Here is an 8,080-nt window from a genome sequence, read left to right on the forward strand (position 1 = left end):
ACATCCTATATAATAAAAGGCTAATATGCAAATAGACCAAATGGCGGAACAACCAAACAACCAGTCGCTATGACATGCACTGTTTTTTCATTGATTTTCAGAGAGAGGGAAAGAGAGAAACACCAATGTGAGAAAAACACATTGATTGGTTGCCTCCTGCACAAGCCCTGACCAGGGCCCTGGCCGGGGGGAGCCTGCAACCTAGAAACGTGCCCTTAGCCGAAATCGAACCCGGGACCCTTCAGTCTGCAGGCCGATACTCTATCCACTGAGCCAAATCTGCTAGGGCAGAATCATCATACTTTTATTAGTGTCTATGAGTTGTTGTTTTTTTGCTTAATCCCTTTACCTTTTTCACCCAGACCTCAACCCCCCTTCCCTCTGAGAGTTGTCAGTCTGTTTTCTGTATCTATGTGTCTGTTTCTATTTTGCTTGTTTGTTTATTTAGATTCCACATATAAGTGAAATCATATGGTATTTGTCTTTCTCTGACTGTCTTATTTTTTTTAAAATATATATTTTATTGATTTTTTACAGAGAAGAAGGGAGAGGGATAGAGAGTTAGAAACATCGATGAGAGAGATCGATCAGCTGCCTCCTGCACGCCCCCCAGTGGGGATGTGCCCGCAACCAAGGTACATGCCCTTGACCGGAATCGAACCTGGGACCCTTGAGTCGGCAGGCCGACGCTCTATCCACTGAGCCAAACCGGTTCGGCTGACTGTCTTATTTTACTTAGCATAATACTCTCTCGGTCCATCCATGCTCTCACAAAAGGTTAGATTTCCTTCTTTTTTATGGCTGAGTATAATTCCATTGCATATATGTACCACGGCTTTTTTATCCACTCATCTGCTGATGGGTACTTGGGCTGCTTCCAAATCTTGGCTATTGTAAATAATGCTGCAATGAACATAGGGGTGCACATATTCTTTCGAATTACTGTTTTGGGTTTCTTCAGATATATTCCCAGAGGTGGAATCACTGGGTCATAAGGCAGTTTCATTTTTAATTTTTGAGGTAACTTCATATTGTTTTTCACAGTGGCTGCACCAATCTGCATTCCTACCAACAGTGCACTACGGTTCCCTTTTCTCCACATCCTCGCCAGCACTTGTTGAACAGCCATTCCAACAGGTGTGAGGTGATATCTCATTGTGATTTTGATTGCTGCTTTTCTTTAAAGACAGTTAGATTAGTTCTGATAGACTGTTAAATTACTTTAGTTTGATTGTTTTAAAGAATTTATAGAGTGGTTCTAGAGTAGCTATTATGGTGGGGATAGTTTAGCCCTCACTACAAAAAGAATGTGACCTTCTGGGATGTCTATTGAATGATCTGATTAATCAATGAGGAATCATCTCCAATTTGGCTGGTGGGAACTCAAATAATTCCAAGCCCTGTGTGAATAATGATCAGTTAGCTCATGATTCTGGTACTCTCTGCCTGAACTCAGAGAGTTTTGCTCTATGTGTGTAGGTCTTAGTGTTCAGCAAAAACCCAAGGGGAACTCTACACAGATTTCTGAAGCTCATTTTCTATTTAATTGCCTCCCTTCTGGAACTTCCAGCCACCTCAGATTCTTTAAAATCTCATTTCTATCTCTTCAACTCAGCAAAGTTGTTGTGTTCTCCTTGACAACCTTCTTCCTGTTCCACAAGTCAGAATGTGCCTCAAAGCAGTAAGCTGAGGTGATCATATGGCTCAGTTTATTTCCCTTCTCTTGGGGGAAATAATAGGCCTGTTATGTCTGTTGTCCAGTGTCTGAAAAAAATGTGTATGTATCTTGTAAAGTTTTCCATGTGCTTTAGATAAAAAGGTAAATCTAGTCCCTATTACTCCATCATGGCCAGAGGTGAAATTTCACCACACATTTTAAAGATGAAATTGGCAAGCTAATTCCAAAATTTATTGTAAAAGCGAAGGATATAGAACAACCAATATAATTTGAAGGACTTATACCACCATATTTTAAGATGGGCTGCTAATCTGCAATGTGGTATAGTACACGAATAAACCATGCATTCTCACTGGGAGTGATATCACCCCCAAGGGGGTAGAAATTGGTTTTTGGAGGAAATTTTTAAAAAATTTTTAATATAGAAAGCACATTTGTACATACGGTACATGAACAGTTGTATAGTATACCTTCGATATTAAAATTTCACGGGGGAAAGGGGCAATTAGGAATAAAAATCTCTAGAAAGGCTCTTCAGGGGTGTGATAATGAAAGATGTTGAAAAACACTGGAATAGACAATCAGATAAATAAAAGACAATTAGATAAGTAAATAAATAGAAGAGAAAGTCCAGCAATAAACTCACAAATCCGTCAATTGAATTTTAGTCAAGCCAACAATGAGGAGAGTCTTAACAAATAGTGATGTAACAACTAAAATATATATTCAGAAATAAACATGAGAAAGAAAATGAACCTCAACTTCTCTCTTACTCCACTCACAAAAATATACTCACAATGGCTCATGGTTCAAAGTACATGAGGAATCCAGACTTTCTCTAAGAAAACACTGAAGAATATCTACACAAACTTGGAAAAACAAAGATATTTTTTAGAACACTAACCATAAAATAAAATACTTAAAAATTAAATACTTAATGTCCTCAAAAGACACCATTAAGAGAGTGAATAAATAAGCAGCACCATGGTGTCAGCAAGAACAAGCACCTCACAAAAGGCGGTAAAATGGGAGCCAGTAAGAAAGTAGTTGGTCCATTTTCTAAGAAAGATTGGAGTGATGTGAAAGCTGCAGCTATGTTCAGCATAAGAACAATTAGAAAAACACTGGTCACAAGAACTCAAGAAACCAAAATTGCATCTGATGGTCTCAAGAGTCATGTTTTTGAAGTGAGCTTAACTGATCTGCAGAATAATGACGTTCCATTTAGAAAATTCAAGCTAATTAGTGAGGATGTTCCATGGCATGATCTTACCCATGACAAAATGTGCTCCAGGGCCAAAAAATGACAGACCACAATTGAAGCTCATGTTGATGTAAAAACTATCAATGGTTATGTGCTTCATCTATCCTGTGTTTATTTTACTAAAAAAAATGCAACAATTAGTTTTGGAAGACCTCTTATGGTCAGCATCAACAGGTCCATCAAGTCCAAAAGAAGATGATGGAAATCATGACCGGAGAGGTACAGATAAATGATTTGAAAGAAATGGTCAATAAATTGACTCCAGATAGCATTGGAAAAGACATAGAAAAACTTATCAACCTATTTATCCACTCCATGATGTCCCTGTTGGAAAAGTCAAAATGCTGAAGAAGCCCAAGTTTGAACTGGGAAAACTGATGAAACTCCATGGTGAAGGTTAGCAGTTCTAGAAAAGCTACTGGGGGTGAGACAGCTGCCAAAGTCGAATGAGCTGATGGATATGAACCTCCCCGCCCCCCCCGAATCTGTTTAAAATTCAGACTTTAATGGTGACAATTTTTTTAAAATTCCATTTGTTAAAAAAAAAGAAAGTGAATAAACATGCCACAGATTGAGAAAAAAGCCTGTAACACATATATCTGATGAATAAGTCATATACAGAATATATAAAGAGCTCCTACAAAAACAATTAAAAGAATGATAATTTTAAAAAAACTTGAATAGTCACCTTTAAAAAAGGCAAATATATAGTATGGAACCAAGATGGTGGCGTAGGTAAAAGCCCATACTCATTGCTTCCCACAACCACATCAAAATTACAACTGAGATATAGGACAACCATCATCAAGAACTGCCAGAAAGCTGGCTGAATGGAAGTCCTACACTAGAGAAGTAAAGAAAAAAGCACACTGAGACTGGTAGGCAGTGCAGAGGCGAGGAACAAGCTGATCCGGCATCCATGTGTGCCGCTTTTTTAATTGGGAGGGAAATCATCTCTACAGAGGCCGCCCATGAGGAGCAAGGGGGTCCCAGCCCTACACCAGAAGCCCAGCTCTATGAACTGAACTTACAAGGTCCTATTTCCTCTGAGCTCCAGCACCAGGGCAAGGCTGTGGGGGACACAGACACATAGGAGGAGGAACTGGATTGTCTGGCATCAGAGCAGGAACTTTGGGACAGCTTTCTCCCAGATGGAGGTGCTTGCAGGGATCATTGTTCCTATGATGGAACCTCCTCAGTTGCAGGGCTGACTGGCAGCCATTTCTGTTTGTTCTGTCCTGGTGATTCCCTAAGACACCCCCTAATCCAATTTACAACCCCACCAAAGCTGTGAGCAGTGGCTTTTGCATATGAATGGCCTGTCCTTGCTCAGACTAAAATGTCTCCAACAAGCTGCAGCTGGGTCAGGGAGCCCCAAACCTATCAATAAAAGGCCCAAGACCCACACCAGCACCAGCCTGCCTTGCTTCATAGATAAGCCTCATCTGGGCACTTCCAAACCTGATAAAAAGAGGAGGAATCTGCAGATCTGGTGACTGCACCTTCCTGGAGACCCAAGAGCCAGTGGTCAGTTGCAGACCATACCAGATTACAACTCTACACTTCCATAAGTGACACACTCAAGGGGAAGACTCAGTGAGCACCAAACCCCCAATGAAGCAAGTCCTGCTGCATAGGGATGTTTCCTGCATAGTAGCTCTCCCACTGTAGTCACAATTGGTCCTCACAGCCAATTGGCCTAGAGGTCAAGTCCTCCCAGTGACCCCACGACATTTTGCATTTTGCGTAGCAGCCAGGGAGGCTCCCTCCTTATATAACTCCCAGAGGGGAGCTCAGAAGGATCCTTATGCATGGATTATGAATCTTATCTAATGGGTCTGTCTTGCACATGAATCCTCAGCTCTCTTCCCAAAGACTACATTTTATTTTACCTGTGAGTCAATTTACAGCTGCATAGCCCCTAAATTAATATCTCTGCCCATTATGCTGCAAAACCACTCTCATTGGCTTGGAACACTGTTGAGTTTTCAGCTTCTCACCATAGGAAGGCTTTGTTTTTGGAAGGAAGGAAGGAAGGAAGGAAGGAAGGAAGGAAGGAAGGAAGGAAGGAAGGAAGGGAGGGAGGAAGGAAAGCACTGCCAATCCTTTGTGTTTGGTTTGAGTTGTAAGGCTAAAATTAAGAAAGAAAAAAAAATAGTTTTTTGTCTCTTCAAATTTTTTTTTCTTTTCTCTAATGGAATATGTTGTTTGAAGGCTTTTGTCCAAATCTCTGGGGTCTATAGAAGTAAACGATTTCTGGATTTCTCATCTCTCTCTGATTTTCTGAAAATGCCCAAAATTAATAGTGCTTCCTATTTAGACTCTAACAACATTGCCATGCTCTCCCCCAATTCCTGTGTGGTCTTTTCAGGAAAGGGTAATTGCCCTGTGGCTTCCCCACTACCATTCATTCATTCAACAAATATTTATTCAATATGTACCATGTGCCAGGCATTTTAATGCATATTTCATTTTATTAGACAAAATAAAACTAAAGAGTAAAATTAAAGCAAAGCAGAATTGTCGTGTGAATTTTAAAACTTGGAATAAAAAAGGTTTTTTGTTCTGTTTTCTAGCAATAGGTCAATGGAAGGTTGTGTTAAGTGGGTGTTAAAAAAAAGGGAGAAGAATTAGATAATCTGTTGTGCTCTTAACACTGTAGTATAGTGGAAGCATCTATGCCAAGCTGCATCTCAAACCACCTATATGTGCATCCTCAGTCTCCTTCTCTCACATTTTAGTAAATGTCAACTCCATTCTTTCAGTTGCTTAGGTAAAACTTCTTAAAGTCCTTCTTGACTATTCTCTTTTACATCCCATATCCAGTCCATCAGGAAATCCTATTGACTTAACTTTCAAAAAATATCCAGACTCTAACCACTTATCAATGTCCCATGACACTGTAGTCACTATCATTTTCCCCTGGGTTATTGCCATACCCTTCTAACTGATTTTCCTGCATCTGCCCCTGGCACCTACAGTCTACTTTTAGGGGTACCTAGAGTGCTACAGGGTTACCCCTCTACTTAAACTCCATTGTCTCCCTATCTCTGAATAAAAATTGAAGTAAAGCCTTCTAATGATGTTCATGATCTGCCCTCATTTTCAATCTAACCTTCCCCCCTATTTCCTTCTATTTCACTTTTTCAATTAGGCCTCCTCTAGTCACTCTGACTAAACTTGTACACACCCTCTCCCCTCCCTCCAGTCATATATATCTGATCTCCATTTCTCTTTCAGTTTTTTTCCTTAGCATTGATATCTATCTAAAAACCTGTATACTTTACTAATTTATCTCACTTACTGATGAACAAGATTGTAAGCTTCATGTTGCATGAGATTTTATCTTTTTTGTTCAGTCCTGTATCACCTAGAACACATTTTAGTACATAGTTGGCACTCAAAATATATTTGAATATAACGAATCTAAGATAATATTAACAAAATTCCAGAGTGTAACGTATTTTCTGTACTGTAAATTCAAAATCATATTTTTGTTTTTGTTTATAAACAAAATAAAAATCAATGGTGTATAAAGCGTATATGCATAGCACTTTAATTTATATATGTATTTTTAATTTTTATTTTTTAAAATATACTTTTATTGATTTCAAAGAGGAAGAAGGAGAGGGAGAGGGAGAGGGAGAGGGAGAGGGAGAGGGAGAGAAAGATAGAAACATCAATGATGAGAGATAATCATTGATTGGCTGCCTGCTGCACGAACCACACTGGAGATTGAGCCCACAACCCAAGCATGTGCCCTGACCGGGAATTGAACCATGACCTCCTGGTTCATAGGTCAATGCTCAACCACGGAGCCACACCAGCCGGGCTGTGTTTATATCTTTTAAAGGGCCACACTTCAACCATATGCAAAAAGTCCTACTTTTAAAGGTCTCTATAGAAGAAAATTGCACAATTTGCTTAGTAAGTCTAATATTCAATTCTCATCATCAAAACCTCCTTTTTATTCCAGCTCATTTGCTATGGTCTGAATATTTGTGTCCCCTCAAAATTCATATGATGCAATCCTAATGCCCAATGTGATAGTATGAGGAGGTAGGGCCTTTGGGAAGTGCTTGGGTTTATAACAGTGTATGGTATTTTGTTATAGCAAGTCTGAATGGACTAAGACACTAAGACCTTTAAGCCTTTACTTAGACTTATTTCTTTGTGTCTGTTTTTAGTGAAAATGGGTGGAATTGGCACTTTTGTGAATTGTTTTCTTCTCCAAATCAAACTCCTCCTCCAAGGTTGGATTCACTAACTCTTTAGTCAGTTCTTCTGTCAATTATATTCCAGATTGGTATCCTTTTTAGTGAGGAATTCTCTCTTGGGCACTTTAGTGAGACAAATGGAGAAAAACTTCTTTTTGCCACTGCAATCTAACCTCATAATTAATACAATGACTGGGAATTTGCTTTATATCAATTAGGAACACAATTTTAAATTTATGCCAAAAGCACATGCATAAATATTATAAAACAGCTCCATCTGTACCACCACTGTCCTTACTCAGTCCCCAGACTCCCCTGAGCTGACTTCTACAGCAGCCCCCCTAATAGTCTTGTCTCACCACAATCCCTTCAAATTCCCCTCCACACTGACCACAATCAGTCAGAAGAAACTCTAGATTCTTCAGGGTGGCAGAGAAGGCCTTTCTTGATCTGGCCTCTGTGTTCCTGTCCAGCCTAACTCATCACCTAAAACTCCCAGGCCTGTACTTTAGGTTCTGCTTACTGAATTAACTAGAGTTTTGTGTATCCACCACCTCAGAATTCCTTGTTTCTGTTTCTGATGTTTCATTTGCCAGATTGTCCTCTCCCAATTATCTGCCTAACTACCAATCATCTCTTGGCAGAGCGATCTTTGAAGGGACACAATTCAGAATATCCCTGTTCCCCATCTCAGTTCTGAATAAATTGAAAAGCAAAGTAAAAGATGAGGGTTTTGATAGCACTTGGATTACTCTTGGAGCCCAGATTGGAGGTCATGGTGTTAGGTCTGTGAACAAAGTGGGGATACTGATAAAGAATCCCAGAGTTGGGCAGCCCACTGCAGCAGCACTGGGTGGGACTAAGTCTTGCATAGTGGCTGAGGGGGAGCCAGTCATTTCCTTTTCACAGAGGGACAGAGTG

General features: G+C 39.8%; 1 pseudogene; it reads left to right on the plus strand.

The window, feature by feature from the left end:
• Nucleotides 1-1,666: 1,666 nt before the first annotated feature.
• LOC102251250 lies at nt 1,667-7,209 on the plus strand (annotated as a pseudogene).
• The last annotated feature ends 871 nt before the right edge of the window (nt 7,210-8,080 follow it).

Source organism: Myotis brandtii, unplaced genomic scaffold, assembly GCF_000412655.1.
Source record: "Myotis brandtii unplaced genomic scaffold, ASM41265v1 scaffold48, whole genome shotgun sequence".
NCBI lineage: Eukaryota > Metazoa > Chordata > Mammalia > Chiroptera > Vespertilionidae > Myotis > Myotis brandtii.